Here is a 21,839-nt window from a genome sequence, read left to right as displayed (position 1 = left end):
CTATAGCAATGGAGGCTTCAAAAGCCTTTGTTGGTTCTTTTGTCATATTTCCAGTCAAGGTTTTCCTACTTTTCTTCCTCCCATCGATTATAAGCCCCTCCTGCCCTTTTCAGCATCACCACAGCCCCTCTCAGCTGTAAAACTCATCTGACTGTTCCATAAAATTCCTCTTGCCTCATCCTTGTCTCAGCCCCCAGCTTGAATTCTTCCCACTGTCCTTCATACTGACCCAGCAGAGATCTGTTCAGTTGTGTAATTGTTTATACGCTTGTGACGTGTTCTCGTGCACGTATTTACTCTGTCCTATTTAGAATCAGAAGCTCCCAGGGAGATAAAGCCCATCTTCTCTTTCCCTAGTAATCCCCAAAGCCCCTGCTGCCATGCCATGCCCACAGAAGGGAAGCAGTAAATGTGATAGAATGGATTGGACCCTCCTCTCCTCCCACATTTGCCTTAGGTGGTCTCCCGCGGAGCCCTGTATAAAGTAATTGAGGCTTGGGATTTGTGTTCTCATTATGTTAATGGTTATTGCTTCCTTTATTTTTGAAAAACCAGTCCTTGGGCTCCAAGCTAAACATGCTATTTTCTGCATCCCACCCAGCAATTCTCACGGAGAAGCTGCCTCTCAGTTTTGGGCTCTCCTAGGCCATCCTCCTTCCCCCAGTAGGAGAAGGAGAGAAGGAAGTTGCGGTATTTACTCAGAGATAGAGAGCCTTGAGCACCTAAGCCCAGGGGCTGCCTCTGGACCAATATTTCTGTTCAGCTGCTCCCAGGTTTTTCAACAAGAGCTGTCAGAAACCAAGTGCATGCCTGAAGAGCAACTTCATCTGTAATTTCCATTTCTTCCTACTCTCTGCTGTGTTTCTTGCTATCTGGAAGCTTCTAGGCAGAGTAGCAGGCTGTTGGCATCACTAACCCTTTTCCTCTCTCAAATGCCATATTTTTCCTTGGAATGTTAGTTTCTTTTTCAGAAAGTTCTATTTTTGTAAAACTACCCAGAAATCAATGTTAGGCTTTCAGCTGTGAAATTACTTCAAAGAATGCATTCTAGCAAAAAGAGGTGCCATTCTTAGGAAGAGTTCAGATGCTCTGTTTATAGAGAAGAGCTCCTAAGAATTGTATGCTTAGCCAAATATTAAACACTTTTCTTTATTTCTTCGACATTAATTTTTCTTCCTAGGTTTTTAGGGGAGAAGTTAAGGGCTCTGAGCCTGGTTCTTTCTCTAACTTGGTCATTTGAGGAAATTTCCTTTACATGCATGAACTTCCATTTTCTCATGTACAAAATGATGAGTAATATCAACTGAAAAAAATACCCAACCTAAAAGTTGAGAATTATGTTTTATTTGGACTTGCTGAGAACTTAAGCCTAGGAGACAGCTTTTCAGACAGCTCTGAGGGACCTCTCCAAAGAGGTAAGAGAGGAGGTATGTCAGGTTATGCAGGAGTTTTGGGGGAAAAAAAAATCCCAGGTAGTCAGAACAGCAAAATATTATTGTTAACTAAATAAAAAACAGATATCTCAAATTAATGAATTTAGCACTTTTCTTTGTATGGAAAGATGCAAGAGCCTGGGCTCATTGAAATCATTCATTTGATATGCATCTTAACTATCTAGGGCCAGTATCCTGTTTTCTCCATCCTGAATCCCCTAGGGTGGCTGCTGATGGCTTGATGGCTGCCACATCCTTTGTTTACTGATATGGCAGGCAACATTCTTCATCCACACTAGAGTGCACAGATAAAATAGATGTTCTTTAAAGCACTTTTCAAATCTAAACTGTTATGATTCTACCAGTAAATTCACATCTTCTCAACACCACATGAAACTTAGCATTAGTGTTGCTGAAAATATGTTTGGGAATATATCTATTTCCATGTGAAAAAGAATTTTGAGTCAGTGTTCAAAACTTTAGTCAGGGTGACTTTCATGTCCTTAGCTGAAGTAAGTAAAGTGGAACATTCATTAACAGGAGACTTAGGTAATCCTTCTTTTATCAAGATTAATCAGTTATTTTTAAATTAGTCATTGCGAATTGGCATAGCCAATTTGATTGTTCTCATTTATCAGGTTATTTTTGGTGACTATCTTAGTCTGCGTTAATTAGAAGAGCGTAAGATGCATAGGTCTCATCTCCACACCAAGCCGTGAGGTACAATGTGATAGGAAAAGCACATTTCAAACTGAATTGTCATTTTCCCCCGTCAACTGAAAAAAATGCACAGCCTACAGGTTGGGAATGATGTTTTAGTCGGCAGACATACTAAGGACTTAAGCCTGGGAGACAGCCTCTCAGATAGCTCTGAGGGACTCTTCTTAAGAGCTAAGGGAGGAACCAGGATAGATAGGAATTTTTATAAAAAGAAAAAACAAGAAACAAAACAAAACAAAACAAAAACCCCGAAACAAACAGGTAGTCAGAACATCAAAACATTACTCTTAATTAATAGAAAGTCAGACATCTCAAGTTAATAACTTTAGCACTTTTCTTTGTATGGGAAGATGCAAGAGTCGGGGCTCATTGAAATCATTCCTTTGATATGCATCTTAACTATCTGGGGTCAGTATCCAGTGTTCTGCATCCTGAATCCCTTTGGGTGCAGCATTGGGATGACTGCAGTGGCTGATAGCTTGATGGCTGCAATCATCCTGTTTGCTGATTTGGCCTATAGCATACTTCTTCCACAAACTGCAGTCTGTGGCTATCAAGGAGGTACGAACTGCCATCCAGCCCATTTTTTAATCTCCATAGACTCTCAGAAATCTGTCCTTTAGAAATTCTTCTGTGTCTTACATGAAAGATTTATGCCATGTGGATGTGGCAATGTTTCTGAAGCAGGATTAACTCCCTCTCTAGTCAGAATTAGGTAACTGGTTCTAAAACTGACAGAGCTAATGGCCTGAACCTAGCCGGAACCTAGATTGGGACTTGAACCCATGTGCCAGGACTTGAACCCAGTCTAAACCCAGATTGGGACTCGAACCCAGAGTTTTTAAATTAGAATCACTCATCTGGTGTCTGGACTTAACGAGGTTCATGTTCTTTGTGCCTCAGTGCAGAAAGAATTCAGTACAAGACAAAGCCATAGGCAAGAAATAGATTTATTAAGATAGGATGCTTGCAAGCAGGCAGGCAAGATGGCTCTGCTCCGAGGATTTGGTGGGCTATGGTTTTATATTCCAAGGGGAGTAGGGGTGGGAAAGGACCACTTCTTCCTCTCTCTTTGAGTAGTAGCTCCTCCTTGGTATCTGGTAAGAGAGCTTTTGACCCTATAAGGTCAAACTAGGATTGTCATGGTGCTTATTCAAATCAGCAGAAGGGTGGTCCTTAAGCTCCAGCCCTTGGTCTGAACCTGAATGCAGGCCTCAATCCATCCCCATCCCCATGACCTGAGGCATATCCTGTGCCTCCACTAGTCAAGCAAGCCTGCCTTATTCTGATGGCTTTCTTGAGCAATTACTACCTTACAGTGATCTCTCAAAGATCCCTAGGTTTCCTCTCTATCTTAGGGTCCCTTCTTGGGACTTCTGCAACTACCTGTGTGACAATGCTATTTCATCCCTATCAGTAAGGGCATAAAAGTTGGAGCCCTAGGAGGAGGACACCATTTAGATTCCTAGGTATCCCTCTGCATCAATGGTAAAGGTACAGTTTTTGAATCAAGCCATGTTTTTTTTTTAACTAATTAAATTTATCTTGTATTAGGGTATAGTTGTTGAGTCAATTTCTGACATATAGCATAGTGACCCAGTGATACATATGCACACATTATTTTTCTTGTATTATCTTCCGTTATGGTTTATCCCAAGAGACTGGATATAGCTCCTTGTGCTATACAGTAGGATCTCATTGCTTACCCATTCTAAATATAATAGTTTTTATCTACCAACCCCAAACTCCCAGTCCATCCCACTCCTTCCCACCTCCCCCTTGGCAACTATAGTCTGTTTTCTATGTCTGTGAGTCTGTTTCTGTTTTGTAGATGAGTTCATTAACCACATATTTCTTGAATGAATTTTTAAGTCTCTTATGTGACTTAACAAATCTTTTAGTTACAATTCAATATAGCATTAGTTGACACTGTTCTGAAGAGCCATGTCTGGAGTATGGGATTCTTTCAGATATCAAAGAATGCCCCTAAAAAGAAAGATGAAACTCACTCTCTGTCTCTCTGTCTCTGCCTCTCTCTCTCAGACACATACATATATATGTACTCACACTCCACACTACACTACTTATGCTGAAATACTTTAAGTTACATTATTATAGACTGTATGACAACATGATAAAAATTTCTAGTAGTAACAAGGGATATGTCTCTGGGTACAAAACTGTACCAATTTCATGTAACTTTCTAGAAATAGTCAATGAATATAAAAATATATGTGTAGATAAACCATCTCTTTTTTTTTTTACATAAATAAGAGCATGATAGAAATACTGTATGTACCTTGAGGTTTTTATTTAACATCGCCTGGTTATCTTTTTATAGCAGCATATATAATATAGCTCTATTTTTCAATATATTTATTGTGTGGATATATTTGCATCATTTATAAATTAATTTATATTTATCATTTATGAAACAATCCAGATTGGTTACATGTTCAACATTTTGTGTTTTTCACTAACCTTAGACTCTGAGTGATCATAGCTATGTGATTACTCCCAGTTTGAAAATACTAGATCTAATCCAAACTGATAAATTCTATTATTCAGGAGACCATAGGTTGTTAAACTTTTATTTTATTTTATTTTATTTTTAATAGGGCCAAGCTAGTAAATATTTTAGGCTTTGGGGGCTATAAAGATTCTTTAACAGCCATTCAAATCTGTCCGCATAGCACAAAAGCAGCCCATGGCAATATGTAAACTAATGAGCCTGGCTGTATTACAATAAAATCTTTTTTTAAAACCACCTAGGGACTCGGTTTGGTCTGAGGGCCAGAGTTTGCTGAGCCTGCAACTAGCCAGGATCTGGAAGTGACAACTTATGGTTGAGTTTCTACAAGCCTGGGAGCACCTTAAAGGCAAGGACTATATCTTTTCATCTCCAATTCCCCCTAGTTCCTAGATAAACAGTGACTCAACAAATGTTTTTTTTTTTTTTTTTTTTTTTGTCTTTTTGCTATTTCTTGGGCCGCTCCTGCGGCATATGGAGGTTCCCAGGTTAGGGGTCGAATCGGAGCTGTAGCCACCGGCCTACGCCAGAGCCACAGCAACGCGGGATCCGAGCCGTGTCTGCAACCTACACCACAGCTCACGGCAACGCCGGGTCCTTAACCCACTGAGCAAGGGCAGGGATCGAACCCGCAACCTCATGGTTCCTAGTCGGATTCGTTAACCACTGCGCCACGACGGGAACTCCAACAAATGTTTTTTTGAGTTAAAGAATGAATTCACAGAAAAGGTATAGAAGCAACCCATTACCATTTACTGTCTCTGAACATGAGCTATGCCGTTTTTAGCTGAAAATGTGTGCATCACAGTCTTTGGTTATCTCTCACAAGTATAGCTTAGGAGGGGCACAGGTTTTAAAATTATGCTCTTACTCGTCATACCTAAACAGTTTCATCCACTAGTAGAAGGAGTTCCCATCGTGACTCAGTGGAAATGAATCCAACTAGGAACCATGAGGTTGCCGGTTCGATCCCTGGCCTCACTCAGTGGGTTAATGATATGGTGTTGCTGTGGGCTGTGGTGTAGGTTGCGGACACGGCTTGGATCTGGTGTTGTTGTGGTATAGGCCAGCAACTGTGGCTCTGATTTTAAACCCCTAGCCTGGGAACCTGCACGTGCCCTGGGTGCAGCCCTAAAAAGAAAAAAAAAAAAAGTAGAAAAGGAGTTCGCTAACAAAGCTGACGTACCTACTACATGCTGTAAGTTCCTGATGTCTTGGCTGATCTGCTATAAAACTTAAAACTTTGCTGGATACAATGTTTACGTTACAGGTTTCTTTCAGTGTTTCATTATGACTAACCCAATGTGTTTTTCTTGCCTGCAACCAAAAACAACTCACATGCATACTTTCTTCTTTAGGTTTTGAGAACACTACTCTGTCATATAAAGAGCCATTATTTTATCAAATATGTATGTGTTTATCAAATATGAAAGCTAGAGAAAGGACCTATGTCTCTCTGTGGTACGATTTTGTGCTCTTTCTACTCTACCGAACTGAAAACATCCATATAAATATGAGTCATGTCTCATAAGTAAATGTGCATTCTAGAATTCTTTTCTTCCTAAACCATGAAGCACCTTCCATAAGTAAGACAGAAAACTCCCTGAAACCTTTGTAAACCACACTGAGGGAAAAAAAACCTAGGTCAGGTAGATTGCTGTTCACGTTCTGTACTAGAGGAGAGATGTTTCTAGTTCTTATGCACAATAGCCTTCTAACTTGAGCCCAGAATGTCAGGCTTCTATTACTTTGGCCCTTTGGTCCAGTGGCATTGTTGCTGATATCCTAGCCTTTAATTGTTTGACTATTCCCAGTCTTGCTCGGGACGGTGGGCCTGTGCCAGGTTAGTTAGCCTTAAGCTAGTGGCTGAAAGGATTGTTATTGGTGCCTGTATCCAACCCAGTTACTTCCTGATCTAAAGTAGCCAAACCGACTGGGGCACAAATAACCATGAAATCCTCACTGGCCACACCTTCCCCTGGCTCAGAGAAGCTTCAGGGAAAAGAAAAATGAACTTTTGGAAAGGGATTATCTTGAGTGAAGAACTTTGCCCATAACCAAATAAATAGAACCTGGCAACCAACCTGGCTGGTCTTCCAGTCGCTGGTGTCTTTGGGAATGTGAGGGTCTATATTTCATTTCTGTGGGTTTAAAAACATCAAATACCTTTCTTTGGAAGGGCACCAGAGGTCAAGGTACAGGTCTGTAGATGGATCAAGCAAACACTTTAGATTTAATCTCCAGAATTGTACTGTGAGATTGGCAGTGGTAATATTATCTTTGTTTTACCACTTGCTTAAATTCTTGCTTCTAGGATTCAGATACAGACCATTGAACTCCAGAATACTGGCTTTTTAACATTGTGCCATAATCCACTATTTAAACTAGTGGATCCCACTAAAAGGCAAGTAGGGATCACTGGACTGCAGTGCTAAGTATTACCCTATCTAAGTGTTGGGAAGAATAAATACATAATGTATATGGAGTGCTGTGTACAATTCCTGGAGCAAAGTTAATCACTAGATAAGAGGTAGCTGTTAATATTAGTAACTCACATAGGCTCTGAGCAAATTAGCAGGAAAAGCCTCCTTTAAAAATGTTTGTGGTCGCCCTTTGAGTAAATGGAAATTCTTAGTCCAGGGATTGAATCTGAGCCACAGCTGCAATTTACACCACAGCTATGGCAACACCAGATACTTTAACCCACTATGTCGGGCTGGGCATCAAATCTGCATCTCCACAGTGACCTGAGCCTCTGCAGTTGGATTCCTAACCCACTGCATCATGGAAGGAACTCCAGGAAAAGCCTTCTTAATTTTATTAAAGTAGGTGTTAAAATCATTTAATTTTTAATATTGTTATTAACAAATAACCAAGTGCACAACATGCTATAGATACCACAGCCTGGGGAAACTGTCTTCGTTTCTCTTTTAAAAGAAGTGAATTCAGTGAGAAACAGCTTTCAGTGGTTGAAAGTGAGAAGTGGAGGGAATAAGAGACTCTTTCCTGTGTTGACATTTGAGGCTTGCCTTCTTACTTTCTTTCAACTTTATCTTCATAACTGCTACCCAGCTGAGTCTGTCTCTTCAGTTTAAAGAAGGTGGCAAGGAAAGTCCTAGAACATTTTGTTTGTGAGTAATTGACATGACAAATGATGAGCTCTTACCTAAGAGAGCCCAGATAAGGGTTTTGTTAATAATGCAGGGGAAGACCTGGGGAACAATCATTTCTGGTCTCTCTTATCAAGCCCAGAACAATCTTTCATTTACCAAATTCATGCCACAAGAGCATAGTCAATATTAAATCCAAAAAAAAGGGAAAAAATCTCTCACAGAAACAGCTGTGTTCAATACACAGCCAGTTTACTCCAGCAAATTGCTAGAAATGGAAAAGTTTCCATTTCTTCTCGTGTTTATCCTTGATAGTTTTCTTAAAAAAACTGCCTTTTGTAAATAAGGGAAGCCTAGTTTTAAACAGCCCTTTAACTAATATCTGTAGTTGGAGTTTTAAGTTCTACAGTGTTTTACTCAATTAAAATAAATCCGATGGAAAGAATTACCTTCCAAAGAAAATATTTTGAAGCATTCTGATGGCATTGGTCTATTTTTTTTCCATATTACGTGCAAATTGGGTTGTGTTCCTTTTATGGCTATATTATCACTTAGTCAAAAATCAGATCACTTAAGGCCAGAGTTGGACCCTACTGAGAACTTGCTCATGGTTACTACACTGTCTTTGTGTAAATGTCCATTGCTGATGCATACTGCAGTGGGGAAAAACAAACAAACTAGTTTCTTGAACAGAAGTAAATAACCACCATTTAATTTTACTGAGTTGTTGGAAAGAATGCAGTGGACTGATGAATTCTTGAGAGCAGGAACTTAGCTGTGTGCTCTCCGTTTCTTATTTAGTTCCACGCACAGTGCCGGGAATTCTTGAACTTCTCAGCCCACGCTGAAGAACTGGAAAAGGATCCAAAAAACTCAAATAACCGAATTATCTAGATATGCCCTGATACAGAGTTCTGTCTATGGCAGAAGCATTGGATGATTAGGGAGACAGAGTAATTAACTACAGACAGCCAGGATCCCATTAAGCATGATGCATTGATTACAATAAATGAAAATTTGGTGCTTGAAAGAGTAAGTTTTGCAAACTATCCATATTAATATCAGCCTAAACCTTGGGGAGATGAGAGGCCTCTGCTTTCAGATTAATAAAGCAGGACTTTTGTTTTATTTTCTTGTGTATTTTGTGAAACAGGACTTGTTAACTTGTCACCTACATACTATTGTGGGAGTTTGACTAAATAAAGATAAAATCCCAGATATATTCCGTAGTGTTGACAATGATGGAATGTTCAATCTAATGGGAAATTTGTCAGTTGTGGGGGTTATCTCCTTTACACTCCTTGAAATATTTGTCTTCATTCAATGTTTTCTAGCTAGTGGCCAAGTGTTAAATTTCCGTTAGTGTAATATAGCCTCTATCTATGTTTCCGTCTCTCTCTTTCCTCTCCAGCTTGGCATCAGGGACATCTAACAAGTTTTCTCAGTACTCTTGGTCCCTGTTACAATAGCATTGCAAATACTAGGCGCTGGATCAATGTTTAATGAATTTCTTCTGAATGTGTGTAGTTTGCTTCAAGTCATTCATGCAAACATTGAAGAGACAGACAGAGCTCTGCTGACCTCGTCCAGCAAACCTCTCTCTAGTAGACTGCAACACGTCAATCTGTGCTCTTTGGTTACAGTTGTTCAACCAGTTACTAATCTAACTAACTGTAACCGGTTGAACAACTGAACCCAAAGGGTGCAAAGTGGAAACATTTCAATGAGAAGTCGGCTCTGGACAAAGGAAACACCGTCAGATCCCCCTTCAGTATGTAAAGGGAAAATTTCTTCTCAAGTAGAAGCTCCATGGTGCCTCTGAATTATTATTAATTTGTAATCTGTGTAAGTCTCCACATACTATCTGTCTTTTGGGTGAGGCTTATTTGAAGTGTAAGGTGCTGCCTCCTTAGTGGGTGATACTTACCATGTGTTAACTGTTGTCTAAAAATAACCCAGGATATGAACAATAAAAAGTTTTTAAAAATAAGACATGCTTCTTTTATTGATAGTTGTCCCTCAAGGTTGAAGTGAGCTATGTTATATGAGATGGAAACTCTGATATGAAATGAACAGTCATTTGTGGTTTATATGAGGGAATATATCCGTCAAGAGCAATAGGCTTTGGGGTTATTATTTTAAAGTTTGTTTAGAAAATACATTTTTTTATTTTCTACAGAATAAATTTCTTACTTTTGATATACTATGTTCACAAACCATAGTGGTAAAGCTATTGCTGATTATTTCAGAATGTTTCCTCTGTAGGGACCCAGGGAACATTTCTACCTGATGCTTCAGTATCAAGAATAGCCTCATGCTGGAAGTTCCTGCTGTGGCCCAGTGCCTTAAGAATCCCACTGCAGAGTCTTGGGTAGCAGCTGTGGCTCAGATTCAACCCCTGGCCTGGAAACTTCCATGTGCTGTGGATGTGGCCATAAAATTAAAAAGAAAAAAAAAAAGAATAACCTCATGCTTTCTGAGTAACTTCAAACTGGAATAGATTATGTTCTCTTTTCATACTAGTTGTTAAGAAGCTTATATATCACCTATGGTACCTGTGGGATGCATTTTATTTTATTTTATATTTATTTATTTATTCATTCATTTATTTATGGCTGTGGCATGCAGTGGCTTGATGTTAGATCTAAGTTCCCAGACCAGGGATTAAACCTGGGCCACAGTGGTGAATGAACACAGTCCTAACCACCAGACGACTAGGGAATTCCCAAATGCATTTCAAAGAATAAGTTTGTTTCTTTATATTTTCCTTAGCCCCATCAAATCTTTTTTTTTTTTTGAAAGGCAGGCTATAATTAATAAATGCATAGCAAACCAAAACCTGTTTCTAGATGAGATTGCTGTTGATGTATGAATACATCTATTATCTAGCTTCCCACCTCCTTTCTTGTCAGGCTTCTGTTGACTAGGGCTCTCTTGTTCCTTGGAGACTTAGATTAACTTTAGCCACAACCCCTATGCCAGGACCACATTTAACATCTTTATGCTTCTCTCTGCTTTAGACCTCTGTATCCACATGTAGGTGCTCTTTTTCCAGTAGTGCCTCTAACCTGGATACAAAGCTGTAAAGAGTTGAGCTGTTTTTAGCATGAGAAATCCAAGAACCTGTAGCATTTGGTGATTTTTTTTCTTTTATTTTGTTAAAGTATAGTTTATTTACAATGTTGTGCCAATTTCTGCTGTACAACAAAGTGACCCAGTCATTCATATATATATATATTCTTTTTCTCATATTATCTTCTATCATGTTCTATCCCAAGAGATTGGGTATAGTTCCCTATGCTATATGGTAGGCACTCATTGCTTTTCCACTCTAAATGTAATAATTTGCATCTATTAACCCCAAACTCCCAGTCCATCCTAATCCCTCTCCACTCCCCCTTGGCAACCACAAGTCTGTTCTCTATGTCTATGAGTCTGTTTCTGTTTTGTAGATAGGTTTTCATTTGTGCCATATTTTAGATTCCTCTGTAAGTGATATCATATGGTATTTATTTATTTATTTTTTTTTTTGTCTTTTGTCTTTTCAGGGCCGTACCCATGGAATACGGAGGTTCCCAGGCTAGGGGTCGAATCAGAGCTGCAGCTGCTGACCTACACCCTAGCCACAGCAAGGCCAGATCCAAGCTGCATCTGTGACCTACACCACAGTTCACAGCAACACCAGATCCTCAACCCACTGAGCGAGGCCAGGGCTTGAACCCACAACCTCATGGTTCCTAGTTGGATTTGTTTCTGCTGTGCCAGGACGGGAACTCCAGTCTTTCTCTTTCTGACTTATTATCACTTAGTATGAGAATCTCTAGTTGCATCTATGTTGTTGCAAATGGCATTATTTCATTCCTTTTTATGACTGAGTAGTATCCCATTCTATATATGTACCACATAAATTTGACAGTTTTGCTAAAATTTTGCAGTATTGTGAGGAAGATTCATTTTGACCACGCACCATACAGCCTTCTGTTGTCTTGCTGGTCCCATTTCCTTATGTAGGGGCTCCTCTTGAAGTTTTAGCTTTCCAAAATCACTTCTAATCTTACCCTGAGACCTGCCCTAATTGTGAAGCTCCCTGGGGATCTGTTACAGGGACCTTTCCCCCACTCCCATTCCTGAATTCTGAGGAATGACATTTTCTCCATCTAGTTTACATTTGTTTTTCAGTACTAATTGTTCTAGATAAAAGCATTCACTCAATAAACCATTCACTTAAATCTACTATGGTCTAGATACTGGGGATACTAGCATAAATAAATGAATAAATCCCATCTTCTAAGGAGTTTAAATTGAAGGAGTTCAAATTGGGGGATGGGAGAGTAGAAATTTAAATAGATTAGAGGACAAATATGTGGTGAGTGCCAAGATCGGCCATATGCACAGGGCATTATGGGAGTAGATCTCACCTGGAGTGGAAAGGTGTGATCTCAGGTGAGTTCTTAGGAATGAGTGTGGGGTTGGGAAAGGAAGAGATGGAGGGTCCAGGAGTGGAGACTAGCAGAAGCAGAGATGTTGAGGCGAGGAATCACATGGATATGTGACAAAGGGTCATTGACGAGATCTGAAGCTGGAAATATACAAAGACTGATTCCTGGGGACCTTGTGTGCCAGCTTAAGGAGCTTGCATTTGTCCTGGAACCTACAAATATTCCAAGCAGTGTGAGGGAAGGTCGGATCCTGGAGGCTGAATGGAGAATAAAAATGCAAGGACAGGAGTTCCCATCATGGCTCAGCGGAAACGAATCTGACTAGTATCCATGAGGATGCAGGTTCGATCCCTGGCCTTGCTCAGTGGGGTAAGGATCTGGGAAGCTGTGAGCTGTGGTGTATGTAGCTTGCAGACACGGCTCAGAGCTGGTGTTGCTGTGACTGTGGTATAGGCCAGTGGCTACAGCTCCAATTCAGGCCCTAGCCTGGGAACTTCCATATGCTGCAGGTGTAGCCCTTAAAAAAAAAAAAAAAATGTAAAGACAAGATTGGAGGCCAGGAGTGTGAAAGGTGGCTGCTGCTGTGGCTCAGGCAAAATAGCACAGGGACATAAATTAGGTTGGTGGGGTTGTAGAGATTGAGAGAAGGGTGTAAATTCCATGAATATCTAGATGTAAGTGTCATGTTGTATGAGTGTACTTGGGAGGAGAGGACAGGTCATTTAATGAGTAGTTGATTGGTCATTGATAAATAAGAGACAGAAGAAGGTTAGGTATAAGGGCAGGTGGAGTGAGTTTTGGAGGTAATAATTGGATTGAAGTTCTATAGACTAGGAGGTTGGGGAAATCTGGTAGGCATATAATTATAAATAAGTATTCAAACACCTCATGTGTTTATATATAAATTTATTCTTCTTTGTCCATTTGTTGGGCATCTAGTAATTTTACCCCCCATATAATTTTTGGAATTCAATAATGTGAGTCAAGAGGAGATGACCATTTCTATTTAATCTCTTCAAAGTTGCATTCTTATTCTATTTGGAGTCATAATAAAATACCTAAATTGTTTTTTTTTTTTTTTTTGAGTGACAAGCTTTGTAGAAAGAAATCAAAAACGTCAAAGATATAATTAGCCAAACTAGGGATGTAGGTAAAGTGATATAATATCATAAGATGATTTTCTAGTTAGCTGATGCTGAAAATTTATATTAGTTGTGCTTATAATTAATGGATGATTACACTCCAGGCAGAACCAACAGAGATTGTAATCAATCCCACAGCCCTGTAATTTTGAATGTTTTTGTTTTTCCTTTTAGTAGTTTTCTAGATATCCTGAGTTGGCAACTGGAAACAGTTCAGTAGTGATTGTGCAGCTTCCTCATGCAGGGTATTGAAATTTATGATCAAGGATCCCCATGGAGCTGCTCTTATAATTTCATCCCACTATTAGATTAAATCTACCTACACAAGCTTAAGGGGTGCTGTCTGGGGCATTCTGATCAATATTCTGAATTTCTTGTGCAGAAAAGCTATTAAGATTTTCTCAGAAGGCAGACTGTCAAAATGGGATCTAAGTAATGGACAGTGACTTAAATGAGGGTTGTACAGACCCTTGCTTGGTATCAGTCTAGGCTTGGGAAGGGTTTGAAAAAAAGCATTGCCCTTTGACTCAGCTTCGAAGGAGGGACAGAGATGTTAAATATCTCTAGTTCTGTATCATTGATTCTTGAGTATTTACCAGGAAAGTGGCATAAGTGAGTCCATAGAAAGTCTCCATGAGGCATCACCAAATCATGCCCTCCGTCTTCCTTTCCTTTCCTTTCCTTTCCTTTCCTTTCCTTTCCCTTCCCTTCCCTTCCCTTCTCTTCCCTTCCCTTCCCTTCTTTCTTTCCTTTTCTTTCTTTTTTGGTGGCAGTCACTGCAGTAACCACCACCACTCTCACCATCCTCTCATTATCCTTATCACATCCTCACGGATGTGTGCATCATTCACGTCGTACATGCTCAGGTGTGCCTGTGTTTGAATCAGGCCATGTGGGTCCCAAACCGCATGTTCTTCATCGCTGCTTCATACCTCTTTTTTTCTAATAGCCCAGAGTCTCCCATAGGAGGGAAAATAGTTGGTGCTATGCTTTTAAAATAGATTTGAGGTCCAGTAAGCTCTGTTTCTATTGGTGCTCTTTCATATAATTTTAGAAAGTGATGCCAGAAGAGTTAACTTCTTCAACTAAAAAAAAACATTTCTGAGATTCTTATAACCATCAGCTATGTAGCTATAGTTTATTTCCACATTTAGTATATTAAATTGCCCTTTTTTTTTTTTTTTAATGGCTGCACCCATGGCATATGGAGGTTCCCAGGCTAGGGGTCTAATTGGAGCTACAACTGCTGGCCTACACCACAGCCACAGCAATGAAGGGTCCGAGCTGCATCTGCGACCTACACCACAGCTCACGGCAATGCCAGATCCTTAACCCACTGAGCAAAACCAGGGATCAAACCCGCAACCTCTTGGTTCCTAGTCGGGTTCGTTTCCACTGTGCCATGACGGGAACTCCTAGTATATTAAATTGTAACAGATATTTCTGATTCTTACTTCTCCATTAAAACAAAACAAAACAAAAAACAACAAAAAAACCCTGTTTATTTAGCATACCTCCTTCTGTCTGCTCCACAAAATTACAGTTTCTTATAGACCTATGAGAATTATACATTTCCTTAGCCATCAATGGAAATGAATGGGTTAAGAAATTCTGCTTCCAGATCTCAAATGGTAAAAGCCATTGACATTGAAAGCTCTTCTGTTTGGCTTCCTCTGATGGAGGATGTGGTAATGGAGAGGTACAAAGTGCACCGCATACCCAACAAGCTAATTGCCCACTCCAAGGCCTCTCTCAGGCCCAAGTACCGAGTGAAATCTCCACTCTCAGGGAAATCAGGCAACTGACACAGAGCCTGGGTTTGTTCACCTTATCTAAATCTGTGATGTGATGGTGATAGTATGTGCTAATGAAAGTGATTCTTTGAATCAAATGCTTGTGGACATGGGTCCCCAGAAGTAGAATGTATAGAATGTTGTTGATTTGATGCCGCTCTCCATGTCATAAGAGCTGCTGCATGTGTAATTGTGGTTTCACTCTAAATAGATTTGCTTGTGGACTATAAAGCACAGCCCATTACTTCATGTTCTTGCTATCTTCCAACCTCAAAAAAAAAAAAAAAAAAAAAAGACGAATAAATCCCAAATCTCTCCAAGCACCGTATGAAAGCTAGCATTGTTTTTACATTTACAGTCATAACGTTTTCAAACAACAAATCAGTTTATAGATCAGGTTCCTTGTGATAGGATTTGAGTGTCCTACCTGAACCTTCATGCTGATAATAGTTTTATAGAGCCCTGTGGGAGATCAAACCACAGCACAGTCAGCCTTTCAAATAGCCGTACAATATAGACAGTCAGGGGCCAAAGTTATTACCCTGTGATCTCTGAGAGGGGACAGGGCCATTTCCCTTACCCTAACACAAACCCAGACACACCTCAGCCAACCACTCACAGTCCAAAAAACATGGTGGGCTTTCTCTGCTCTCTATAAAGGATATTCTTCTTTCTCCTTCCTTCCCCTAGCTGCCTGCTGCTTCTCTTCAGCTTCCAGGTCAAAGGCCAGTTCCTCTCAAAGTGTTCAGGAAAAACTGGGATCCTCTTCCGCTGGATCTCGATTCTTTCTTTAATAATTTTGGAACATCAGCATAACATTTGCCATATTAGACTCTGTCTATCTGTTTACGGTCTGAATCCTCACCAGACTGAGCTCCTTGAGAGAAGGGCTATTTGCAGCACTGAAACTGGTGCCTAGAGGCTTCAGTATAAAATACATACATGCATAAATACATAAATTAAATAATAGGACAGGGAAATTTGTTGAGGCAAGTGGGGCCAAAGCCTAGATCCCACTGGGAGAATTCATCTGGGTGAATCGTTGGCCATTTCAGCCCAGATCAGCCTGTCCTACCTCAGTCAGTAGTCAGATCTGAGCCCCTCCCCAGGCTGCTGATTTTCAGTAAATATATAATCCCAGTTCATATTAGCAGTGATCTTGGTAATGGGTTGCTTGACACCTCATTGATCTGGGAAAATCTCCGTCGGATCTGGATTAGAATCCTGTCTTGCAACCTGTGTGATCTTGAGCAATCTTCTGTCTTCCTTGGGTTTAGTTTCCTCATTTGTTAAAAGAGCTTGATAAAGATCTTCCTTATAGTTTGTTGTGATCATTAAAGTTATGGTAAGTGTCGGGTGCACCTAGAGCAGAACAGGGTAATACCTGATGAATGAACATTCATTGCATGAATAAAACAGTACCTGGAACATATCAAGTCCTCTCTTTTCTACCCCAACCCTACATACTTGCCCTTCAGGTCTCTGGTTTGCCTTGCTGAGACCCCAGGAGAGAGAAAGTCTTCTTGTTACCCACTCTCTTGACCCTCTATATGCCTCTTTTATAGCACTTAGCACAATGATTAATTATTCAACTTTTTTTTTAAATGGATGTCTCCTTTTTATTTATTTATTTTTTACCATGGAACTTACTTTTTTGTTGTAGTATGGTGGATGTAAATATTATAAAATTACAGGGGCACAGTATAGTGATGGACAATTTTTAAAGCTTATACTCCCTTAATAATTATTATAAGGTATTGGATATATTCCCTGTGTTGTGCAATAGATCCTTGTAGCTTGTTGTAAACATAATAGTTTGTGCCTCTTAATCCCCATCCTTGTATTGCCCCTCCCCCGTCCTTTCCCCCACTAGTAATCACTGATTTGTTCTCTTCATCTGTGAGCTTTCTTATTTTTGTTATATGCACTAGTTTGTTTTAATTTTTATATTCTAGTGAGTGATACCATACAGTATTTGTCTTTCTCTGCCTTACTGGTTTCACTTAACATAACTCCCTCCAAGTCCATCTGTGTTGCTGCAAATGCCAAAATGTCATTCTTTTTTTTTTTTGTCTTTTGTCTTTTGTCTTTTTAGGGCCACACTTGCGGCATATAGACGTTCCCAGGCTAGGGGTCTAATTGGAGTTGTTGCTGCTGGCCTACGCCAGAGCCACAGCAACGCCAGATCTGAGCTGCGTCTGCAACCTACACCACAGCTCACGGCCACACCAGATCCTCGACCCACTGAACAGGGTCAGGAATCGAACCCGCAACCTCATGGTTCCTAGTCAGATTTGTTTCCCCTGCGCCAAGACAGGAACTCCCTCATTCTTTTTTTATGGCTGAGAAGTACTCAAATGTATTTATGTACTACATCGTCTTTATCCATTTATCCATTGATGGTGGGTGTTTCCTTTTTAGAATGTTAGCCCCTCAATTCAGGGACTGCTTGCTATGTTAAATACTTTTTCTCCAATTCCTACCATATATTTGGCTCATAATAAATTCTGGGTGAATGGTTGCATAAACTTCACTCATCTTGCTAAATATGGCCTCTAACTTAGATTCACCCCAGATTACCCCCAGTTCAGGCTGGCTTTCTCACTTAACTCTCTCAGTTCTAAGATTAACAAAACTATTCTAATTCTTTACCAAAACATGCTATCTCAGTTGTACTTGCCAGTATTAGGAAAAATATTTCAGGAATTTCTTTTCCAGACTAGATTTTCTAGGTCTGCTTATGGATGAGTATAACTATGGATTAGATCACTCTTTTTATTTCTGATTCCTTAATTCTCATGTATTTAATTTGTTCTATTAGATATTCATTCTGTCAATAGATCTTTGCTGTGTGAGCCTCTCCTCTAAGCAGGTGGAGGGCTGTGAAGATGTATGGAGCACCATTCACTCAGTCAAGGAATTTACACAGTAACGGACATGACAAGGCGTGTGCAGGGGTAGCTCAAGTGTAAAACTGTGGGACCGATACCTGTAAAAAGATACACACCAAGAGCTTAAGTACTTTCCTCAATTGTTATTCTCTACTGCATCCTCAGTTTTTACTGGTTTCTCACCAAATAATTGTGCCCAAGTTATAATTCCTGCTTGTCGTTGCTCCAGTGTACTTTTTCAATGAGGCCTACCCTGACCACCGTATGTACTATTTGCTCCTGCACTGTACTCCCCTACCCTTCCTATGTTCCACTTCTCAATTCATGGCATAATACTCACTCATCACTTTCTCCAATACTATATAATGTGCTTGCATATTATGCTGTTGCTTGTTGTCTCTCGACACTAGCATGTAAGGCCCATGTGGGTCAGGATCTGTTAGTCATTGACATGTATCTCCAATAAACACCTGATATGTAATTGGCATTTGATGGACATATGTTGAATGAATTTATTCAGTAAAGTGGGGAATAACAGTTACGCACTGAGGCTGGAAAAATGACCTGACTTTACCATGCTCTACTAGATGATCTCAGATGACCAACTTCTAGCCTCCTATTCCCCAGATGGACCTATTATAGAAGAGGCAAAACTTTATCTCGGTCCTCTTAGGGTCTCCTTTTGGGCCTGAGAATTGAGATGATGTAAAAGAGATTAACAGGTAAAAAACATGCAAATGTATTTAATATTAGTTTTCTGGGACACCGGAGCCCTCAGAAGGAAATGAAGACCCAAAGAAGGGCCAAAACTGAAATGCTTTTATACTAGGCTGAACAGAGAGAGGCAATTGTGGAAAAGTAACTGAACTATACAGAGAGGTTAATGGAAGATAAAAAGTATTTTTATGAGGTCTGTTTTTACGGAATTCTCCCAGCCTAGGTATCTTGTTTCTGCTAAAGAGTGTTTCTTTCCTCCTGGTACAAGGAGAGCATCTTTCACATGGCAGCTTGATCTTCTGCTTTCTGGAAGACAGGAAGGAACAAGAGTATGCTTCTTGCACCTGCTGTTTTTCAGGTGGCTTTATTTAGTTCAAACGAATCCGTATGCCAAAGTGGCATATTTGAAGGCGTCATATACTGCCACCTCCATTACCTCCTGGATTTGTTGAGAGGGTAAAATGCATTATGCATGTAAAACATCAAGCCCATACTAGGTATGGATATTGGATTTTTGTAAAAATTAATTCATTCTTCTTTGCTATGCTACACAAACTCTACTTGATTTTCCCATTTTAAAAATTAGTAGTAGCAAAAGTGTTAGTACAAAACAATTCCCAACAGAGCGATTCTACACTTTGAGTTGAACGACTTTAAGAAATTTAAACAATGTGAGTTAAAAACCAGTTTAACAGGGATAAAATCGAATATCTACCCTTCTCGAATAGGTCCCCAGCCTATGTAATTCATCTTGAAAAGACTTTAAGTTCCAATATGTATTAGGTAAAGAGTCACTGGAGCACAAACAAGAGTGGGATTGACCTTGACCTGACTCCTTAATCTATGAGGTAGCTAAGGAAACAATTTAGTCATTTCAACAGACACATCACATGCCCTCCATGTATCACACACAGTGGCAACATTTGGTAATTTAACAATAAAAAATGCAGTTCTTGCCTTGAGGGAGGAACTGTAATCTACCATAAAGAGCTGAGAGTTGAGAGAGCACCTTAGAGTGAGGGGTGACTGGGTAGGGCAATAATCCATAAAAGATTCATTAGAAGAGATGATCCTTGAATTGGGTGTATTTTGGTTTTTTATTTTGGGTTTTGACATTTTTTCCCCCCAAAAAAAGCACAAGGACATCACAAGCGTGGATGTTTGGGTTCTACAACAAATATGAGATAGGAATTTGAGTTGCTCATTGAATTTTGAAGGAAAAGATAATCCTAGAAGGTTAGAGACCTTGGAGATTTCCAGGTAGCTGACATTGCATTAGACTTAAATCAGTATAACCCTGATGGGTGTACAGTTTGAAAGGTGTATCACAGGGAGCATCTCTGTTTGCCTCCACGAGACAGCTGATTCTCTACAAGTAGTTATTCAACACCTAAGTGAATAATTTAGCAAAATTTACTCATGGAAATGTCTGACAAAGGTCTTTTAAGAGTAGACTGTTGGAGTTCCTGCAGTGGTGCAGTGGGTTAAGAATCTGACTGCATCAGCTTTGGTCACTGCACAGGCTCAGGTTTGATCCCCAGCTGAGTGCAATGGGTTAAGGATCCAGCGTTGCTGCTGTTGTGGCATAGATTGGAGCTGTGGCTCAGATTCAGTCCCTGACCAGGGAACCTCCAAATGCCAGGGGTGTGGCCATTAAAAAAAAAAAAAAGAAACTGTTACCTGGGTTACTTGTTACTGTTACCAATCTGTGATTTGTAGGAGCAAATGATCATGGGGTGCAAAGTAGTCTTTGGCCCTGTTTCTCAATAATTACTGTAGCTGCATGGTTCCTCCCAAGCCTTTGACTTGGTTCTGAAACAGTCTCCCTACTAATCCTTAGATCTCTGTGCTGAATCTTTTACAGCAAACTCTGAGCAAGGACTGGTTAGGCATTTAAGTCAGAAGTCCAAAAGCACTCTTGATGGCCTCTCACCCAGTTACAGCATCTTGCTGTAGTCCCACATAACAGCTGAAACATCTTTTTCACATCTTTAGATTCATGTAGCATTTGATGTCTCTACCATGCAATTTACATTTAATTATAAGTTGTTTTGCATCATTTAATGGTTGTTTCAAGTATGAAGGTCTTGCCTTCCTAAAAAGATTTTTAAAAAAGCCCTTTTAGAACAAGGGCTCATGGCCTAATACTGGATAGAAATGTGAACTAAACTGAGGATACTAACTTCACCTCAAATTTGCTTAACCATCTTGCCAACAAGGAAGGCCAGTCTGGCATATAACTCATTCTTCCAACCTGGACTTACTTTGTATAGAAATAAATATACCAATTCCATGGGAGTTTGTAAATGAAGCAGCTAGATTTTCAACAACATAATGCAGGTTTTTTTTTACAAAAAATGATGTAAAGAAATTGATGAGAAATAGATTTGGAAATGGAGATTGGGCTTGGGCAAGGGTAAAGAATTATGTTATAACTTAGTGCTGGAAAAATGTCTAAAGAATAAATATGGCTGTTCTTTGAAGTCTTCCATCCCTTCCCAACTCCCCAGTATGAATTCAGATGTTATCTATATTAGAGTCACCCCTATTTATCTCTGCAGTTAAGGCAGCAAACTTTGTTTCTTATTTTCATATCCATTTATCCCTTAGAACTAATCCAAATATTCAGAACAGTGGTTAAAAAAAAAAAAAAAATCCTATCTGTAGAGGACTTCGGGCTTATTGAAGCAGAATCTTATTTAGGGTCTTTTAATTTATTTTTTAAAATGTTATTGATGTATAGTTACTTTACCAAGTTGTGTTGATTTCTGATGTGATTCAGTTATACATAAATCCATTCCCATATAGGTTTATCACAGAATATTGAGTAGGTTTCCCTGTGCTGTATCGCAGGCCCTGTCCATATACAATAGTGTGCCTATTAGGCTCTTTTTATTTATCTGCTCCCTAAGAGATGATGGATTGTTACCTAGAATCTTTGATACTAAGATATGAGAAATTACTTGACAAGGAAGTAGATAAAGAAAAATTACTTTTCACTCCTTCAACAAGTACATCTCTTCAGATCTTGTCTAAGTTCTAGGCCAATAACTGTGCTCTGGGA

At 39.7% G+C, this 21,839-nt stretch overlaps 1 protein-coding gene and 1 non-coding gene across 29 annotated transcripts in view; both read left to right on the top strand.

Moving 5' to 3' along the window:
- PDE4D (phosphodiesterase 4D) overlaps nucleotides 1–21,839 on the top strand; it is a 1,507,422-nt gene that overhangs the window by 815,038 nt on the left and 670,545 nt on the right. The window lies entirely within an intron of this gene.
- On the top strand, nucleotides 9,423–9,499 carry MIR582 (microRNA mir-582). Its single transcript, NR_128440.1, has one exon. It is a non-coding gene; the product is annotated as a microRNA mir-582 (primary transcript).

This window comes from Sus scrofa, chromosome 16 (genome assembly GCF_054392235.1).
Source record: "Sus scrofa isolate SSC_HxYL_T2T_F1_AM1 chromosome 16, Sscrofa_HxYL_maternal_Yorkshire_Landrace_v2.0, whole genome shotgun sequence".
In the NCBI taxonomy this organism is placed as follows: domain Eukaryota; kingdom Metazoa; phylum Chordata; class Mammalia; order Artiodactyla; family Suidae; genus Sus; species Sus scrofa.
This window is presented reverse-complemented; position numbering and strand designations above follow the sequence as displayed.